This window comes from Salmo salar, chromosome 09, assembly GCF_965601325.2.
Source record: "Salmo salar chromosome 09, fSalSal1, whole genome shotgun sequence".
Lineage (NCBI taxonomy): Eukaryota > Metazoa > Chordata > Actinopteri > Salmoniformes > Salmonidae > Salmo > Salmo salar.
Genome location: NC_138299.1, coordinates 126409241 through 126430548, shown reverse-complemented (window position 1 = coordinate 126430548; position 21308 = coordinate 126409241). Strand labels below are relative to the sequence as shown.

At 42.4% G+C, this 21308-nt stretch overlaps 1 protein-coding gene across 1 annotated transcript in view; it reads right to left on the bottom strand.

Annotated features, from left to right (window-relative positions):
* The window catches only part of LOC106592294 (TRPM8 channel-associated factor homolog), a 50552-nt gene that overhangs the window by 16722 nt on the left and 12522 nt on the right, over window positions 1-21308 (bottom strand). The window lies entirely within an intron of this gene.

Sequence of the window (21308 nt, the reverse complement as noted above, 5' to 3'; positions counted from 1 at the left end):
AGAATAAGAACAAGTCTTTGATATTAATTATTAGTCTGCAGCTAAGTAAATTATATCATCGAACGCGAAGACCAACGAAACATCCATTCTATGACGACATGAATGAATGTCGCTTTGAAAGATCCATTCTAACCGAGAGAGAGAGAGACAAAACTCTCCACAGAACGACGCTCCAACAAAGAACGACGACACATGAGCGTAAATATATATTGATTGCAATTGTTCCCGAATGAGCGAGCCTTCAATTGTCATTTGTTAATATTAATGAACTCTGTGTACCTTCTCAGCTGACCGTTTATGACCCATTGTCTAACAGACCAGCCATGCCTGTTAGCCATTAGCGCACATTACTATACCAATCCTTTGTGACGATAATTACTGTTTGTATGTTTTCTGTTAATTATTTAGTGTAGTAAATAAATGATTTTAAGACAATTGATGTATGGATGATTTTAGTAAAGACTGGGTTCGTGCAGATACAACAATTTACGACGTTTGGAATGAGACTGAACGCGAGGTAAAATACACCATTTAAACCAGAAGATAATCGGCCTATATTATAAAATAGGAAAGTTATATTAGGAAAATTATAACTTTGTAATCGGAATATTCTCCTTGGTGCCCCGATCTCCTAGTTAATTACAATTAAACGATTAATCAGTTTAATCGCGTGATAATAATTACAGGGAGTTAATTGATAAACATGTCTTCAGTTTAATGGTACCCCAAAGACACGACACTGGTGTTGGAAAGTCCCACACCACACCTTATCATCCCATGGGGAACGGTCAAGCAGAACGTCTAAATCGCACGCTGGGTGGGATGATTAGAGCTCTGCCAGCTAGGTCCAAGGCTAAATGGCCTCAGATGTTGAACACATTGACATTCTCCTATAACTGCACTGTTCACGAGACTACTGGGTTTCCGCCCTTCTTCTTGATGTTTGGACGCACCCCTAGGCTGCCAGTAGATGTTATGTTTGAAAGTGTGCTGTTGGATGGGGACACGGTCGATGTGGATAAGTATGTCCAGTCTTTGGGTGAGGATCTGAGAGAAGCCATGACATTGGCTCAGCAGCATGCTAGTAAGCAACAAAAGAGACAAGCCGAGGCCTACAACAGATGGTCGAAGGGTCATTCGGTAGAGAAGGGAGACAGAGTTCTACTTGCTAACAAGGGAGAGAGGGGCAAGAAGAAACTGGCTGATCGCTGGGACAGTGCGGTGTACATAGTTGTTGCGAAGAACAGCTCACTGAACACATATCGTATACAGCACCCTACCACTGGACGCATCAAGACGGTGCATAGGAACCTGATTATGCCAGTCAACTTTCTGCCTTTGCCTTCTTGGGAGGAACCTGAGAGTCACGGATATCTATCGAGTGGTGACGTGTTCTCTGAGATGTCTGCAACGTCCAGCAAAATGGATGGGAGGGACGCAAGGACTGTTCACTGGGTAGCAAGCCTTCCTGAGTCTTCTGGGAGGATATTCCAAGAGGATGGTGAAGTCCCAGTTGATGGAAGTGAAGTGGAACGGCCATATGACGTCCCCTTGAGTGAGGTGTGCTCAGTAGAAGTAGACCAGAGAGAGATCCCCAAAGCCTACAAGAGTTCTGATGGCGAAACTCCATTCAGTGGGGATGGTGCTGTGACAGATGTTGTTAACTTGGTTGAAGATGCTTTGTCAGTGTGGTCTGTGGCAATCTACCAGGATTCTGATCAGTCGTCTGACACTACTAGTGTTGAGTCTGTAACTGAAAGTGTGCTGGCTCCGGATAGGCCGAGTTGTAGTATTCCCCAACCTGAGGTTAGACCTCTGAGCATGGTTAGTGCTGTCCGTGACATTCCTGCTAGGTTTTTGGGTGAGGGTGTTCGGACAAGACTAGGTAGATTTATTAAGCCAGTGAATAGGCTAATCCAAACTATGTCTACACAGGAATTGAAACCGTTCTTGGTTTCTCAGTAACGGTAGGATATTGCCTACCTTTTCTTTTTTTGTGTGTATGTGGTTATCTAACTGGGTCTTAGAGTGATGTGTGGGTTGGTCTAATATTTTTGACAATTCATGTAACTTTGTGTGTAGTTCATCAGCATAAAATGTATTTGGCATTTTTTGTATACGATTGAATAAGGGATTAGCTACCTCTTATTTTTCCTAATCCTTCGCGGGATAGCTTTCCAGCTGATTGACCATTTGTGGGTCTAGACTTAAGGGACTACACTGGGTTACTCCGTCGCTCTGTGGGTGTGATTTTTTTTTCTTTCTTTGCTTTGTTACCTTCGAGGTAATGTGTTTTGTTTTGTGCCTATAATCTAGTGTAAAACAGTGGGGGTGAATGTAGTAGAGTGACGTTGTTCCCCTAGATTATACACCAAGTTGCGCACAAGGACAGTTCAAGTAGGCCAGGTCAAGAGGGGATGTTAATAAGTTAATAACAATAATAATAATTCAATGTGTTTTCTTTATTTAATTACAGCAGCATAGTTAATGTTATTTTTCGGTGTACAAACATTTTTTGATATCTATATTGTAAATACACCTAATTGTAAAAGTTTGTATATTTTGGTTTGGTCCATCGCGGGTTATCCGTACTTACGTACCATTTTATCGTTCTCTTTTGCCGGACCTTCAACTAGCAAGGTATGTTGTCCTTGGCGCTGTAATTTGTCAATGTAAAACTGTGGTAAAGTTACATAAAGTGCTGTTATGCAACTATAGGTTTTGTTACAATGTGAACAATTATAAAGATTTATGTTAATAACTTTCACCAAGCTCGCTAATTAGGGTACCTATTGTAACTCGGGAGTATTTGGGACCGTGTTTGAGTGAGTTGCTATGTGCTCACGCAGGTGCCCGAGAGCTGTGACTGCACCGAGGGCTAACATATTGTGTGTTGTCTCTTCGTGTGCAGGTATGTCTTTTATTTTGTTCCGAATATGTTGTATATCATTTTAATTGTATAGTGTGCTGTTGGACACTGAATGTATGTATGCAGTTCCCGCTCTTTTGCCGGACCTTCAACTAGCAAGGTGCCCGAGAGCTGTGACTGCACCGAGGGCTAACATATTGTGTGTTGTCTCTTCGTGTGCAGGTCGAATAAAAATGATTCTACCATCAGCATTCCAGTTGTGGCAGTGTCCTAAATAAAAATACACAACGCAGAACGAACCACGCTACACAAACATAATGATGACCTGTCTGTTCTTCTCCTTTCTCTTGTCTCCGAGACTGTGTACAACATATACCGCGATGTTCAGGGTAGCAGAGTGATATGGAACAAACGTCCCAATAATGACAAACACCATCCCTCTGATATTCTCACCATCAGTTTCAGGTAACCCGTTCAGTCTCAGCCCCCATCGGCGCTTGTATCGGTCCTGTTCAGCACTGGCTTATGCGCAACTCCTTGTTTTCTTTTGTCAGGGCATCAATGTAATTTTTCAACAGTGGTGTTACGTTCCCCAGTTTCTGTGTTGTGGTTTGTGTATTATCATGTATGTATTTCAGGAAATGGATTCCTGAAATTCTCTACGAGCAGCTGATTGGTCAATCAACATTGATGATTGGAGAGCTGACCCCGCCCCCTCGTCAGGACGCAGCTGTCTCCAATTACTAACTTCTTCTGAAGCTATATAAGCCCCAGTTCTGTTGTTCAGAAAGAGTGATGATTGCAGAGAGATATTTGTTGGGAGACCCAGAGATAATGGTTGAGAGTTATAGCATGTTGGTGGTTGCTAAGACTTTTGGTATGTACTGTGTAGTTGTTGCTCAGAGAGAGCTTCTTTAATGTCCTGAGTTAATAGTTTTTTTCTCAGTTTGTTGTGAAGACATTTGGAATATTCTGTTTCATTTGTTCCCAGGGGGGAAGGGGAAGGCACCTAGGGAGTGCTTAGGCAAGAGGTCCGCGGGCATACATATACCCGTAGTAATTTATTGTCTATGCACACTAGGAAAGACCTGGGCGGACCATCCCCTGTATTTTGGTTAGTGCACCAGGTGGTGCTAGTTAGGTAAGTAGTGGGTAGGCAGGTAAGGTAGGAGAGGGGGCTTTGATATTTAGTTTCTTTGCTTTGGTTCCGTCCAGCCCCTTTTCCTCAACTTACCGCGTGAAGGAATAAATTCCCAGTAAACGGTATTCTCTGCCTTTTTGTCATCCTTGCTCACACCTACACTTCCATACCTTTTTCACACCACGGAGAGTTAAGTTGTAGCAGGGTGTTGCGTTCCCTCTATCTAGAGGCGTGCGTAACATAATGGGGGCTCATCCGGGATTCCATTAAACCCACCGAACCCTGCTGCACTGAGCTCTCTGTGATTTGTGATTGAAGTGTGATGGTAGGTTGTGAGTTTGGGTGACTAGTTTAGTTTGTGTGTTCAGTGGACTTCTGTGTACAAGATGGCTGCCTCAGCCATCTCCAAGTTTTTTGAAGCGCCCTCTATTGATTCTTTGGTGAGGTTTCGGAAAGCAGACCTTTTAGCTGTAGCTGACCATTATGGGTTTGTTATCCCCGAGAAAGCCCTAAAGGCTGAACTTTTGGTGCTAGTCAGGGAGGGTTTAGTGAGAGAACACATTCTTTCGTTGAAAGATGATGAGAGGGAGGCTTCAGGAGAGGAGACGGGTAGACCTTCCGACGCCAAGTCGGCGGACAGGGCGGAGGAAGGGGTTGCTCGTACCCCCTTTACATTGCCCCGATTCGATCCTTTATCTTCTGCTTCAGGTCGTTCAGGCGGGACCGCTAGGCTGAAGGTGAGGCTGGCCCGGTTAGAAGTGGAGCAAAAAGATAAAGAGACAGATGAAGTTTGAACTTGAAATTAGGAGAATGGAAATTGACAAGGAGGTGAGGATCCGACAACGTGCGACTCCACAAGCTGCTTATCATCAAGCCCACTTTGATGTAAGTAAAAATATAGCTTTAGTCCCTCCATTCCGAGAGTCGGAAGTTGATTCCTATTTCTCTGCTTTTGAGCGTGTGGCCGCTGCGCTACATTGGCCACCCGAGGTTTGGCCGCTCCTGCTACAATGTAAATTGTCTGGGAAAGCCCAGGAAGTAGTAGCTGCTCTCTCCCTGGGAGACAGTTTACAGTATGATATAGTTAAAACTACCGTGTTGCGGGCTTATGAGTTAGTGCCTGAAGCTTATAGACAGCGCTTCAGGAACCACAAAAAAACATCTCAACGTACTTTTGTTGAGTTTGCTAGGGACAAAGAGTCTCTGTTTAATCGCTGGTGTTCAGCCAGCAAAGCTAACACCTTTGCTGATATTCGGGAGTTGATGCTGTTGGAGGATTTTAAAAGCAACCTCCCTGATAGAATTGTAGTTCATTTAAATGAACAGAAAGTGGTGACGTTGGCCCAGGCAGCAGTGTTGGCAGATGAGTACGCTTTGACACACAAGACTGTCTTTGGTGCACCTCGTTTTGAAGGCCGAACGATTACGTCATCAGTGCCTCGTTCAGGTCGCTTTTCCTCTGATAACCCTAAGTCTTTTCATGAAGGCCGTGAATGTTTTTACTGTCACCAAAAGGGTCATGTGATTGCGGACTACCTGGTTTTGAAAAATAAATCGCAACAGTTCCTGTCACCAAAAATGAAAAGTGTGGGTTTAGTCAAGTCTATGGCTCGTCCGTTGGACCGAGATATTGATTCAGCATTTGAGAAACCGGATCCTGTCTATGCTCCGTTTATATCTGCCGGTTGTGTTTCATTAACTGGAGAACAAGCTGATGGAAAGCCTATACGAATCTTACGAGACACCGGGGCGGTGCAGTCAGTAATCGTTACTGATGCTTTACCCTGGTCCTTTGAAACGTATTGTGGCTCTCATGTCATATTACAGGGGATAGAGACAAAAACAGTACCCGTACCGTTACACTGGGTCCACTTAGTGTCAGACTTGGTATCAGGACGTTTTCGTATTGGTGTAGTGTCTACACTGCCAGTAAAAGGAGTCACATTGTTACTAGGGAATGATATCGCTGGTGGTAACGTCACTCCTGTGTTAGAGGTAGTAGACAACCCAGAAATCAGAACTACAGATGAGAAATTGTTTCAAGCATTTCCACATGTTTTTCCAGCTTGTGTGTTAACGAGGGCACAATCTCGCAAGCTAGGAGATGTGGTGGATTTGGCTAGTTCCATTTTTGAGTAGTTTGAGGTAGAAGACAATGCACCGAGTATTCCTTCTGAAATGCCGACAGTTTTTACCCCGTAAAAACTAAGGCAGGGGAAAGTGAAATCGCGCCCCAATTACATGACATTCTTTTGTCTGTCACCCCCGAGAAGGTGATTGAATGTCAAAAGGGAGACATCAGTCTTCGCAAGTGTTTTGCTTCGGTAATTTCCATTGAGGAAGCTAAAACTAAAGAGACTGCCTACTTTATGGAAGCAGGAGTTTTGATGCGTAAATGGGCAGCTCATGACACCGTTGGTGACTGGAGTGAAGTGTGTCAAGTGGTTGTTCCTACACCGTTCCGACAGCAGGTGTTGTCACTCGCCCATGACCAGGCGTGGTCCGGACACTTAGGGATCACGAAGACTTATAACTGAGTAATTCGACATTTCTTTTGGCCAGGTTTGAAGTCTGACGTTGTCCAATTTTGTAAAACATGCCATGTATGTCAATTCACTGGGAAAGTGAATCAAACAGTTCCTCGTGCGCCGCTCTGCCCGATTCCTGTGGTGGGGGAACCGTTTGAAAAAGTGATAATTGATTGTGTAGGTCCATTGCCGAAAACCAGGTCAGGTAACCAGTTCTTACTAACAATAATGTGCAGTGCTACTCGATACCCAGAGGCTATACCTCTCCGTACAATAACGGCTAAGACTGTGGTGAAGGCACTTGTGAAGTTCTTCTCTACGTTTGGACTCCCTAAAGTAATCCAAACTGATCAGGGATCCAACTTTATGTCAAAGCTGTTCTCTAATGTGTTAAAGATGCTGTGTATTTCCCATCAGGTCTCCAGTTCGTATCATCCGGAGAGTCAAGGGGCTCTCGAACGCTGGCATCAGACGCTGAAGGCAATGGTACGCAAGTATTGCATGGATACCAGTACCGATTGGGATGAGGGGGTGCCCTTTGTCCTATTTGCTATTAGGGAAACAATACAAGAGTCCTTAGGGTTCAGCCCTGCTGACCTTGTTTGGACACACCCCACGGGGTCCGCTAAAAGTTTTGAAGGAGCATATCTTATCTCCTACACCCAGTAGCGCCCCTAAAAATGTGTTGGATTATGTCAGTAAGATGCGGGAGAGACTGCACGCTGCATGTGCGTTAGCCCAAAAGTCTCTCTCCTCTACTCAAAAACGCATGAAGTTGCATTATGACAAAAAGGCTGAAGGCCGTTCTTTTGCACCAGGGGATCAAGTTTTAGTTTTGTTGCCAATCCCTGGCTCATCTGTCAGCACGTTTTTCTGGACCATATCTTGTGGAAAAGAAACTCAGTGACACCAATTATGTGATAAAGACCCCATATCGGAGGCGTTCTTCCCGAATGTGTCATGTTAACATGCTGAAAGCATATTATGTGCGTGATTCTCCCAACAGCTCAAGTAAGCCGGTCCAGTCCGCCGTCTCCAGTGTGGCTGCGGTGGTGCTGAAGCCTGGCTGGGATCTAGAGGAGGATAAGGAGGACGGGTTGGAGTTACGCCATACGCTACAGCAGTGTGAACGCTTATGTAATTCAGAGATGCTGAAAAAGTTACCCTCTCAAATGGAACATTTGGATAAAGATCAAACTAAGGATCTTATTTTATTGATAAACAGTTTTCTCACTGTGTTTCAGGATGTTCCAAGTCGCACGTCCATCTTGGACCATGACGTGGATGTGGGGAACGCTGTTCCTATAAGTCAGCATCCGTACCGGGTTAATGCAAAGAAAAGGGAAGTAATGAAAAGTGAGGTAGCTTATTTATTACAGAATGACATGGCGAAAACCAGTAACAGCTCCTGGAGTTCTCCGTGTATTCTTGTTCCTAAGCCTGATGGTACGTCTCGCTTATGTACGGACTATCGTCGAGTAAATGCCATTACAAAGTCTGATTCTTTTCCTCTACCTCGCTTAGATGACTGCATTGATAGAATTGGCTCTGCTGCTTACGTTAGTAAATTAGATTTGCTAAAAGGATATTGGCAGGTGCCTCTGACCTCTCAAGCTTCTGACGTCTCGGCTTTCGTTACGCCAGATAACTTAGTACAATATACTGTGATGCCCTTTGGAATGTGTAATGCACCTGCTACTTTTCAGCGGCTAGTTAACATTGTGTTCGCGGATGTGCCGAATTGTACTGCTTATCTTGACGATGTGGTGATTCATTCGTCTACTTGGTCTGATCATCTCGCCTCCTTAAAGTGTTTCAGCGGTTGGAGAATGCTTCTTTAACCCTCAATTTGGCCAAGTGGAGTTTGGAAAGGCTGCAGTGACTGACTTAGGGAAACAAGTGGGACGAGGTCAAGTGCGCCCAGTAACTGGCAAAGTGGAAGCAATTGTTGCTTTTCCTGCTCCCACGACTCGCCGCCAGTTGCGCAGATTCCTGGGGATGGTAGGTTACTATCGTACATTCTGTAAGAATTTCTCGACGGTAGTAGCTCCCCTTTCATCTCTGCTTAGTCTGAAGGTACCATTTAAGTGGTCCCAGGACTGTAACTATGCTTTTGAGTCCGCTAAAGCGCTACTTTGTAGTGCCCCAGTGCTTGCGGCCCCCAACTTTGACAAACCTTTTAAGTTGGAGGTAGACGCTAGTATAGTGGGGGTGGGTGCGGTTCTCTTGCAGGAAGATGAAGTGGATCGACCTGTCAGTTTCTTCTCCCGTAAGTTCAACTCATGTCAGTCAAGGTACTCCACAATTGAACAGGAAACGCTGGCTTTATTGCTAGCATTACAGTTCTTTGAGGTATATGTGGGTTCCAGTGCCTTGCCTGTAATGGTCTTCACGGACCATAATCCTTTGGTGTTCTTGAAACAAATGTACAATCAGAACCGCCGCCTTATGCGGTGGGCTCTGATTGTACAAAGATATAATGTACAGATAGCCTATGTGAAGGGCTCGGCAAATGTTGGTGCCGACGCTCTATCACGGGTTTAATAACTGGGGATGCGTTGGTTTTTGTTATTGCAAACTGTATGTTTGCATTTTTTGTGGTGGGCGTGTTACATTCCCCAGTTTCTGTGTTGTGGTTTGTGTATTATCATGTATGTATTTCAGGAAATGGATTCCTGAAATTCTCTACGAGCAGCTGATTGGTCAATCAACATTGATGATTGGAGAGCTGACCCCGCCCCCTCGTCAGGACGCAGCTGTCTCCAATTACTAACTTCTTCTGAAGCTATATAAGCCCCAGTTCTGTTGCTCAGAAAGAGATGATTGCAGAGAGATATTTGTTGGGAGACCCAGAGATAATGGTTGAGAGTTATAGCATGTTGGTGGTTGCTAAGACATTTGGTATGTACTGTGTAGTTGTTGCTCAGAGCTTCTTTAATGTCCTGAGTTAATAGTTTTTTCTCAGTTTGTTGTGAAGACATTTGGAATATTCTGTTTCATTTGTTCCCAGGGGGGAAGGGGAAGGCACCTAGGGAGTGCTTAGGCAAGAGGCCCGCGGGCATACATATACCTCTAGTAATTTATTGTCTATGCACACTAGGAAAGACCTGGGCGGACCATCCCCTGTATTTTGGTTAGTGCACCAGGTGGTGCTAGTTAGGTAAGTAGTGGGTAGGCAGGTAAGGTGGGAGAGGGGGCTTTGATATTTCGTTTCTTTGCTTTGGTTCCGTCCAGCCCCTTTTCCCCAACTTACCGTGTGAAGGAATAAATTCCCAGTAAACGGTATTCTCTGCCTTTTGTCATCCTTGCTCACACCTACACTTCCATACCTTTTTCACACCACGGAGAGTTAAGTTGTAGCAGGGTGTTGCGTTCCCTCTTTCTAGAGGCGTGCGTAACAAGTGGTGATACCCTTAATACCTGCTACATTCAAATCTGTCGTTTTGGAAACGTCTGCAATTTAGAGTCTTTTTATGAATCCTCTCATTAAAGCCATTCAACCGAATAGCTTGTTCGTCAAATGTCTTGTTTAAACCCTGGATTGCCTTCGTTGGTGATAGGCTGGGGTGGTTGAGTCTTTTACTTTAAATTACTTTAAACAAAATTATCATATCTCCTCCTAGCGAATTTACCAAACATAAACGTAAAATCAAAACTAAAATACATGCCTGCCAACAGAGCCGCTAGTCTCTCCATGAATTAATATCCTAAAGCTAAGCGAACCAAATTCTCTAACTATTTACTCCTGCTGGCCCCCCTCCTTTCTTCCTGCTACTCCCCAACCCTCAAGATTTCAGCAGTGCAGGGGAGGATTTCTCCGTCTGCCCTTCTATCTACCTGTCTCCAGCTTTTTCTCATATGGGTTGTTTCCAAATATTGACGAAATGTCTTGTCTCCTTGGTTGCACTCCTGAGTTTTAGAAAAATCAACCTGTCTAGATATTGCATATCTACTTAAATGTATCACAATAGCCTCAATGATCCTAGATCACCTACAGATGTCATATATCCCTGTCCTGTTGACCTAAGTCTACCATTATTAAACTTATTCACAACAAAATATAGTAATACTATTATATCAATTCCACAGCCTTGTTGTGTTAAATCTCTTACACTGCTTTCAACCACAGCTGACTTCCTAAGGGGAAAATAAACTTATCTAGATCATGTAAAAAATACCCCTGCTACTGGTCAAAATATTTTCAAATAACATAATCAGATCAAAATGACTAATCTGATTTACTCCACCAAGAGAGATTATTTTATCCTTATTGTTCTAGAAAAATGGACTTAAGGAAGCCTACCCTTAGTGTAAGGCTTTGCCCTTTTAGTCCTCTCATTGGTTGAAATTATCAATTGTCTAAGAACTTTAACTCCATCATAATTATCAGTTCTACAAATTCCCTTAATCAATATCACCAATGACCTTAAATTCACAATCCAAATGGCTTTTCAATGTGGCTGATCAGACCACACAGGGAAGCCACCAGAGGGGTCAAAAGTCATACCACCCTTTCAGAAGCATGTTTCTTACTACATTAAACAAATTACAGCTAAGAACTTTACATTTTGTATACCAGGTTCCCAGAACATTCCCCATCAAAAGAATTTCACGCGTTTAATTAAAACTCAGAAAACAAACTTCCAAAATGCCATGTGTGTACCCCTTTAAGATATCATGTCCCTAGGATTTTTTTTTTTTCTTTCCAAAGAGGGCTAAGCGCTTCTTTTTCCATAAAATAACCACTTGGTCGTTTCATCCTACTACACTGATTCAAAAACCCAAAAGTTGACTATAAACAAAACCTAATAATACTTATAATTCCATTGTACTCCCTCCAATCATTTGTTTTAAACTTCCTCAATGTTTTATGTGATTGAACATCCCTTTCCTTCCTCCCTCCTCTGAGTCTGGCTGTGGGCGCCTGACCTTCTCTGTATTTGTCTCGACATCCTCTGGCCTCTCTTACTTCCCTCAGATCTGCTAGCCCCCACCCTACGAGGTTCTGTTTGATGGCACGACTTATCTCAGGACGCATTCCACTGAGGAAAGCAAATTTTAATTGCAGAAAATACGGGGCATCAAATCCATCCACTACCGGGGATTCTATTAACCCACTATTTGCGTTGGACACCACGTCCTTTAATCTCTCTAGGTATTGGTTTATAGTCTTATGAAATGTCCAAGGGTTAAAAAAAAATTGCATGTATATCGCCACAATTCTGTCGCAATTATTAATTTCCGCTCCTTATAATTCATTAGATTTAAGTAACTGCCTTTTCCTTGATTCTGTCATTCAAATACAACTCCCGTTCTCTATAAATCCTTTAAGCCGGCCATTTAGACCACAAACGTACTTTATCGACTGTCTTTCCATTTAAACTAAACAAGCTATCAAAACGTTCGGTTTCTATCTTAAACAAACACTAACAACCGTATGGTTCCAGTCATAACATAACAATAATGAAATGACATTTTAGTCCCATGGTGCATGAGCTGGGAACCGAACCCGGGTACCCGCATGGCAGGCAAGAATTCAACCACTGAACCACAATGCTATTGAACTGATTGTTACTCCTCACAAATAACCCTATTTATCAATGTCTGTAGTCGTAAAATTAGGCATGTACTATCGATACAATTTCCAGAACATAGCCCTAATGTAAATGTCTAAGCCTTTCTCCTGCGACTGTTGACTCTGCCTCTCTCTCTTTCTACACTTGCCTTCTTCTGCGGGCTTCAGACAACCACACCCTGGCTATGTCTAACCCTCGACATGCTGTTTCCCTGTCTTGTCCCCACATACCTTATGCATCTTTCTTACCATTAGTCCCAACTTTTCCACATCCAAACTTCCATCAAATTCATACTTCCTTCTCCACATTGGACCGAAATAAATATTTATTTTATAACATTTAACTCCCATGTATCGCTCATCTCCCGTAAATTCCTGCACCTCCTTGGAGGATTTACTACCCATGTTTGTACTAGTTATTCCGCTTGTTTTCCCAATCTAGTCTTTTAGAAGGATTATTCGTAAGAACCTTAAACTATGTGCTTTAATTTATAAAAACTCGATCAAATACAATCAGTGTCTACTCGTTGTTAATCTTTATGTGTATGCTATTTACCGTTAAGCTAGACTTGAAGAATAATTATTCGCATGCTATGTGACACATTGCTTCTATCTCACGCTTAAAAGAACAAACCAGCTTTTTTCGCGACTGTCGATTTTAACTATGTTTTCGTTATTAACCTAGAATTTGGGGAATAATTATTCTTATGCTATATGACACATTGCTTCTATCTCACGCTTAAAAGAACAAACCAGCTTTTTTCGCGACTGTTGATTTTAACAATATGTTTTCGTTATTAACCTAGAATTTGGGGAATAATTATTCGTAATTGCTTCTATCCCACGCTTAAAAGAACAAACCAGCTTTTTTTCTATTTCGACTATTGATTTGAGCAATATGTTTTCTATGTGTATCAACACCCATTAATTTTCCTTCTCACAATATAGTTATTCTGCTAGAATGATCAGACATATCTATCCTACCACCCTGTCTTTATCTCACTCATAGACAAACACTGCAACCCGTTTTATTTTTAGGTTTTACTGCCTGTCTTTTTCTCGAGATTGTTGACAGAATTCTCCTCACATGCAATCACTCATCCCAGCGTAGTTACTCTATCTCTCTCGAAACTTTATCTATAGAGGGGACTGTCGATCAGACATTAGGTCGCATACATATGCAACTATAAACTATTTTCCAGGGGTCGTAAAGCCCTAGTTAACAGCCTATTTATCTGTTGCTTCATGTAATTGTTGACAATAATATCTGTTTCTCACTCCGCCATATTAGGTCTCACTTCTCCCATAGATATCAGACCTAAATAACTATATTTAGGTACCGACTATCCCCTTATGGTTTTGACCCTTTTGCTACGTTATCAGGTCTCACCATAAGCCCTAGTTTAGTTTTATGCAGTGGCCACAGTTGCCCAGGGTCGTTTCGGAACCCTGCTTCGTTTTCGAATTCGTCGTTTTGAATTTACAACTAATTCCTGCCTTCCATTCGCGCAGAATACTTGATTCCCTTTAAAACCGTTTTCTACACGTGAACTTCTGAAGCCAGGTCACTAGCTATAACATTCACCAATTTCACCGTCTAACACCCAGAGTACATTAAAATCCTCTACTTGCTCCTGCCTTTCACTCTCACATCAATCGCTTTTGCCTTTCACTCTCACATCAATCGCTTTTCCTCATTTAATGCCAACACCCAATTGTGTCCCTTATTCCATCATGCAATGCAGACATACAGGTGTATTCCTCATTTCATCATGCAATGCAGACCTATAGGTGCTTCACTCATTTCATCATGTAATGCAGACTTATAGGTGCTTCACTCATTTCATCATGCAATGCAGACACACAGGTGTATCACTCACTCCTTATTTAATGTAATCATACAGGTGCTATTCCCCAAAAGTATGAATAAAGCTTACTAACCTTGTTATTTGCAGCTGAGTTTTTCAATGTTCGTTGAATCTCGTCACCACCTCTGTCGCGTACCAGTTTGCCACCGGCCTGTAAAGAACCCACACAAAGGGCCAGGTCTTTGATTTACGGATTTTTCATCCGCCCGTGCACGGTTTCGGTGTCTCTTTGGAACGACAGCGGCAGTTTTTGAGATCCGGCTCGAAGGACCAAATGTTCAAGGAATTTTATATCTCGATGATAATAATCAATAATCAATTCGCCTTGACTAATGCCCAAGGTTTGTAAGAAAATGGGTTAAATAATTAGGCAAGGACTCAGCTTTCTGCAAAAGGTTTCTGTAGCTTTATTCATGAGAACGTTCTGAGGTCAGGATAACAAAAGTCATTTTATAGTTCTTGCTTACTTACCACATGCATTTACACACAAACTGTTGGTGACCTGCATCCCCCCATTGACTTCTCACGCTGTTTATCACATTCTAGCTCAGCCTGTTCCTTTCCCTCAAGGTTAGGAACCCTTTGAAGTTTTACTCCCTTTACCATCTGTCCCCTGCTCTCTATACTAATTGCATACACACATTTCTTTCCCTCTCCAGTGGTTCCTGGCCTTTCTGGAACTAATCAGACCAATCGATCACTACATTGATTATTACATTGGTTATTCATTAACCATGCTGTATGACTAATAATTCATCATGGTTTATTGATTTATTTACCTTTAGTAGATAATTCTCTTATCACTAGTCTTCGCTGACCTTGCTTGAAGTTTAACAAAGTGGGAAAGTGATGTTCGGTAAACCACCAAACTAATTGAAATAAGAAAAAAAATACAGTAAGAAACGTAACTTTAACTGTGATGGTCGTCAAACTCAAATTATGGCTTGAATTCAATTTAAAGTTCAAGAGCTCAGTATATGGCTCACATCAACACCATTATCCCAGAAAACCTAGACCCACTCCAATTTGCATTCCTGCCCAACAGATCCACAGATGACGCAATAGAGATTGCACTCCACACTCCCCTTTCACACCTGGGCAAAAGGAACACCTATGTGAGCATGCTATTCATTGACTATAGCTCAGCGTTCAACACCATAGTACCCTCAAAGCTCATAACTAAGCTAAGAACCCTGGGACTAAACCTCTGCTACTGGATCCTGGGCCACCCCAGGTGGTAAGGGTGGACTATGGGAAAAGGAGGACTGAGCACGCTCCCATTCTCATCGATGGGGCTGTAGTGGTGCAGGTTGAGCGCTTCAAGTTCTTTGGTGTCCACATCACAAACAAATTAACATGGTCCACTGGGGCCAAGCTTCCTGCCATCCAGGACCTCTATACCAGGCGGTGTCAGAGGAAGACCCTAAAAATTGTCAAAGACTCCAGCCACCCTAGTCATAGCCTGTTCTCTCTGCTACCGCACGGAAAGCGGTACCGGAGCGCCAAGTCTAGGTCCAAGAGGCTTCTTAACAGCTTCTACCCCAAGCCATAAGACTACTGAACATCTAATCAAATGGCTACCCAGACTATTTGCATTGTCCCCCCCCCCCCCCCTTTTACACTGCTGCTACTCTATTATTATCTATGCATAAGTAACTTTAATAACCCTACCTACATGTATATATTACCTCAATTACCTCGACTAACTGGTGCCCTCGCACATTGACTCTTTACCGGTACCGCCTGTATATAGCCTCGCTATTGTTATTTTACTGCTGCTCTGTAATTATTTGTAACTTTTATTTTTTTAGGTATTTTTCTTAAAACTGCATTGTTGGTAAAGGGCTTGTAAGTAAGCCTTTCACTGCAAGGTCTACACCTGTTGTATTCGGTGCATGTAACAAATAACATTTTATTTGATTTTAATGGGACCACGCACTCTGCCATTCTGTCCCACCCCCCATGAACCTGACGTTTTAGGCTTAGTTTTAGTCAAACACATCAATTCTGGTGCAATACATCAATCAGACTGGGGAAAAAAGTTGCCCTAAAAAAGACGCATGAGTCTCTACAAGCGAGAATGTTGAATACAATTATATGTATACTTATCTTACCAGTAGTCCGTGCTGTTTGTCCTTTTGACGAAAGGAAGTGGAGATAAAATGTCCGCAGGAAAGAACTATCAACCAGACTTTTTGGGGCACTGGTCTGGCTGTCAGCTTGTATTTCCGGTAAGTATTTTCAGTCTCCTGACGCATTGCACATTATGTAAACAATAGCCGAATGTAAACGAACATTGTCGTCGACCGAAGCACGTTTCCTTGCAGTTTACTATAAATTAAAAGTCTTACTGCCAATTAAAAGTCGGCAACTTTCGGTCTGTAGCTCGGTTAGACTCAGCAATTGTTTACAAATTGTACAAGTGTTTACATCGGGTCAGAATTGCATCAGTAACTAATTGAAACAACAAACTGAAAATACAAATCGAGAGAACCATACAGACCAGTTACTGAAAGTCGAGTTAATAGGATAGGGGGCGCCAAAAAAATGTGTGCCCATTTTAAACGGCCTACTACTCAAACTCAGAAGCTAGGATATGCATATAATTAATACTTGTTGATAGAAAACACCCTAAAGTTTCTAAAACTGTTTGAATGGTGTCTGAGTATAACAGAACTCATATGGCAGTCAAAACCCCGAGACAGATCGAAACAGGAAGTGGAATGGTTCATTGAGCACTTCCTATTGCTTCCACTAGATGTCCCCAGTGTTTACAAAGTGGTTTGAGTCTCCTACTGTTAAAACTGAATGAATGAGACGCTGTAGAACGTGGTCACACGGAAAGGGCCATCACCATTACCCTCCCCTTTCGAAACGTTTTGAAACACAATGCAATCGTCCTCCTCGAATCTTATTGGCTCTCTTGTTGAAAAACGCCCTGAAGATTTATGTTATACAACGTTTGACATGTTTGAACGAACCTAAATGGGAAAAAAATGCATTTCCAGCGGCCGGAGCATTTGGATCAGCCTTCAGACGCTCTAACAAGAACAAGCTCTTGGAACATAAAGGAGTAATTTTTTCGAACGAAAATACATTTGTTGTGGACCTGGGAATCCTGGAAGTGCTTTCTGAGGAAGACAACCAAAGGTAAGGGATTATTGACAATAGTATACAAGACTAGATGTGATATGCGATTGTTCCAAGATGGCGCTGACCTGTAACGTTAGCCTATTTTTCAGAGTATCGCATCCCCTTTCATCGCAAAGTATGATTACCCAGTAAAGTTAATTTTAAATCTGGCATTACAGGTGCTTTCAAGAGATATTCATCTATAAATCTTAGAATGACAATATTACATTTTAAAAATGTTTTCGAATAGTAATTTAGTAAATTGTAGCTCTGTTTCATCGGATGCATTTGAGGGAAAATAGTTAGTCAATGTTACGCACCGATGTAAAATGCTGTTTTTATATATAAATATGAACTTTATCGAACAAAAGAATGCATATATTGTGTAACATGATGTCCTAGGTGTGTCATCTGATGAAGATTGTCAAAGGTTAGTGCTGCATTTAGCTGTTTTTTGGTTATTTGTGATGCATGTGGTTGGTCGGAAAATGGCTATGTGGCTACTTTTACGATATACTCCTCTAACATAATCTAATGTTTTGCTTTTGCTGTAAAGCCTTTTTGAAATCGGACAACGTGGTTCGATTCAGGAGAGGTGTATCTATAAAACGATATAATTTGAAAAAAAAAATGGGGAAAAAAATTATAAAATGTTGTTATGCTAATGGCGATATGATTTTTCGCTGGATGTTTTAATAACATTTCCCTGTGGATATTTTGGCTCTGATTACTTCCGACATACGGACACAATCAGCGGAAACCAGGTAGAGTAAATCCACATGAAGTTTATTCAACATCCTGACTAATGGCGGACTGTTCGGAAACGTTGCGCCTACATGTTAGAGATCAGTGTGTCTTCCACTCTCGGATTATAACAGGGACTACCAGATGGGCTATTAGAATACCCTGCCTGCCCCCCAAAAATAGGTTTATCAAAACAGACATTGACTATCCAAGTTAATGTTCATGGGCAATTCCACTGTAATGGACATACGCATGTCTCCCTAAAATGTAGGCCAAACAAAAAACATTGATTTCAAACGTTTCAAGAGGGGTGGGTATAATTTGTGGAACGTTCCAACAGGAATCTGTTCCAGAAGCTTCGTAAATAACACGGTTGCCGACAACAACGCATACAAAGTTAGGGAGTGGGCAATTTCATTAAATTTGTCACTCGCCAAGTCTAGGTCCAAGAGGCTTCTAAACAGCTTCTACCCGCAAGCCATAAGACTATTGAACATCTAATCAAATGGCTACCCAGACTATTTGCATTGCCCCCCCCCCCCCCTTTACACTGCTGCTACTCTATTATTATCTATGCATAAGTAACTTTAATAACCCTACCTACATGTATATATTACCTCAATTACCTTGACTAACTGGTGCCCTCGCACATTGACTCTGTACCGAGCACCAACCCCCATTAAAATGTACTGTGTCTGTGTGAATGGAGCAACCAGACACAATATATGACAGCCAGTTACCGCTTTGAATGCAACATGGTGTGAATGATTTACATGAAAGATGTTGCGTTGGCACAGCCAAAGCAAAGTACTTACTATACATGAGAAATCTAAGACTGTACCGTATACCGTAAATCTGAATTAACAAGGTTATATTCAAATGATTTAAGTGTCTTCATACGGTTGTGGAAAAACCATGCCTGGTTAACTCCCTGGTTTTGATCTCTCTAATCTGATCTGCAGTATTTTCCCCTCGTGACTCTTGGGGTTCGTGGGCGGGTTCGTGGGTGAGCGCGTGTGCCAAGTGGGTGGGACCAGACCAGGAATCTAGCCAGGTTGACCCTTGCCTGGGAAACCAACATATGAGACTAGCGTTACACAACCAAGACTTAGCCATTGGCTTTGACTACTTCATCAAAGCTCTACCGTAAGATTGGGACCAGAAGGAGAAATGTATGTGTCATTTGTCTCAGCCTCCAGTATTTATGCTGCAGTAGTTTATGTGTCGGGGGGCTAGGGTCAGTCTGTTACATCTGGAGTATTTCTCTTGTCTTATCCGGTGTCCTGTGTGAATTTAAATATGCTCTCTCTAATTCTCTCTTTCGCTCTTTCTCTCGGAGGACCTGAGCCCTAGGACCATGCCTCAGGACTACCTGGTATGATGACTCCTTGCTGTCCCCAGTCCACCTGGCCGTGCTGCTGCTCCAGTTTCAACTGTTCTGCCTGCGGCTATGGAACCCTGACCTGTTCACCGGACGTGCTTGTTGCACCCTCGACAACTACTATGATTATTATTATTTGACCATGCTGGTCATTTATGAACATTTTAACATCTTGACCATGTTCTGTTATAATATCCACCCTGCACAGCCAGAAGAGGACTGGCCACCCCTCATAGCCTGGTTCCTCTCTAGGTTTCATCCTAGGTTTTTGGCCTTTCTAGGGAGTTTTTCCTAGGGAGTTTTTCCTAGCCACCGTGCTTCTTTCACATGCTTTGCTTGCTGTTTGGGGTTTTAGGCTGGGTTTCTGTACAGCACTTTGAGATATCAGCTGATGTACGAAGGGCTATATAAAAATAAATTTGATTTGATTTGATTTAGAAGTTTGACTGGTACTGTACGTTGCCATCTAATTTCTGATTTTCATTTCTCAGCTAAATAGTCAATTAATGGTACCCAGACGATCTGCACGGACTGTCTTGCACTGGCCCAACACACTCAATAGACTTTTATATACACACCATATACACACATAAAACCCTGACACATTCTCTCTCTCACACACACACACACAGAGCACACACACAGAGCACAAACTCACATACACACACACTTTTACACTCATTTGCTGCTGCTAGCTTGCTCTTCATTTTATTCTTATTATTATCTATACTGAATGCCTAGTGTCACTTAACCCTACCTTCATGTACTTATTTATATCAAATACCTCTGTCCTCTTTTAAATGTATTAATTTATTTCACCTTTATTTAACCCGGTAGCCTAGTTGAGAACAAGTTCTCATTTGCAACTGCGACCTGGCCAAGATAAAGCAAAGCAGTGCAACAAAAACATAGTCAATAATACAGTAGAACAAAAGAAAACAAAAAGTCTATATACAGAGAGAGCAAATGAGGTAAGATAAGGGAGTTAAGGCAATAAATAGGCCATGGTGGCGAAGTAATTATAATATAGCAATTAAAACACTGGAATGGTAGATGTGCAGAAGATGAATGTGCAAGTAGGGATACTGGGGTGCAAAGGAGCAAGATAAATAAATAAATAAATACAGTATGGGGATGAGGTAGGTAGGCAGATGGGCTGTTTACAGATGGGCTATGTACAGGTGCAGTGATCTGTGAGCTGCTCTGACAGCTGGTGCTTAAAGCTAGTGAGGGAGATATGAATCTCCAGCTTCAGAGATTTTTGCAGTTCGTTCCAGTCATTGGCAGCAGAGAACTGGAAGGAAAGACAACCAAAGGAGGAATTGTCTTTGGGGGTGACCAGTGAGATATACCTGCTGGAGCGCGTGATATGAGTGGGTGCTGCTATGGTGACCAGTGAGCTGAGATAAGGCGAGGCTTTACCTAGCAGAGACTTGTAGATAATCTGTAGCCAGTGGGTTTGGCGACGAGTATGAAGCGAGGGCCAACCAACGAGAGCGTACAGGTCGCAATGGTGGGTAGTGTATGGGGCTTTGGTGACAAAACGGATGGCACTGTGATAGACTGCATCCAATTTGTTGAGTAGAGCGTTTGAGGCTATTTTATAGGTGACATCACCGAAGTCGAGGATCGGTAGGATGGTCAGTTTTACGAGGGTATGTTTGGCAGCATGAGTGAAGGTGTCATGCCCTGACCTTTGAGAGCAGTTTTATTTCTCTATTTGATTAGGTCAGGGTGTGATGTGGGGTGGGCATTCTATGTTGTCTGTTTCTTTGTTTTTGGCCGAGTGTGGTTCCTAATCAGAGGCAGCTGTCTATCGTTGTCTCTGATTGGGAATCATACTTAGGCAGCCTTTTCCCACCTTGTCACGAAATACGTCGTGGTGTTGAAGGGAAGACCAAAATGCAGCGGGTATATGGATACTCATTCTTTTAATGAAAAAAATACGTAAAGCATCCACAGAAAAAACAAAAAACAGTACTCACGACTAACAGTGTGGCAGGCTCAACAGCAGTGCTCACAAACAATTCCCCACAAACACACCCAACTAATATAGGACTCCCAATCAAA